This window comes from Ochotona curzoniae, unplaced genomic scaffold (assembly GCF_017591425.1).
Source record: "Ochotona curzoniae isolate NIBS_2020 unplaced genomic scaffold, NIBS_Ocur_1.0 contig_43, whole genome shotgun sequence".
Classification (NCBI taxonomy): Eukaryota; Metazoa; Chordata; class Mammalia; order Lagomorpha; family Ochotonidae; genus Ochotona; species Ochotona curzoniae.
The window spans coordinates 3,264,809-3,265,500 of NW_024466218.1; positions in this window are offsets into that span (position 1 = coordinate 3,264,809).

The following is a 692-nucleotide window of genomic DNA, read 5'->3' on the forward strand; positions in this document are numbered from 1 at the left end:
GTCACTCACTAATTATGTACTTCACACACATTATCGCTGAAACCTCACAGTAACCTATCAAATAGACTATTATTATGCTTTTGGACAGACAGGAAAACTGAGGCATAGGCATAGTCATCCACTTGTTCAAGATAACACAGTTCAGTAGAGCTCAAATGAAAGAATAGGATGTGAAGAAAGGTTGCCAACTGTGGAGTGCACCATGACATTCTTAAGAATGCCATGCTAATGCCTTGGTCCATCTCAGAGATGTAAGGATGACGTCTAGGGTTACGCATGACAATGGCAAAGTCAAAAGTTCAGTGGGATGGTCTGAGAGTAGGAAGTGAAATACTGTAGTGGATGTACACAAGCAGTCCTTATCTGAACACTTAAGCTACAGGTGACAGTAGATCGCCAACACAGTGGTTCACTGGAATGCCAGACACAGAGGTTGTGTTCATCTCTAGGATTTTGCCATTCATGGTGCTGTCATAACTTTCAAGACCAGGTCCATGTCAACATTGTAGAGGGGAAGCAGAAGGAGCACTGCTTCAGCTCACTTTATTTAACACTGTCCTGACAAGTAAAGCATGCCTAAAAACAGGAAAAGAGAGAAAATTGGAAAGGATCGGAAAAGGCAGAGAAAAATTGTTGTTGCTTACACAAAACATTATTGTTTTTAAAATATTTATTTTAAAGGCAGAATTAGA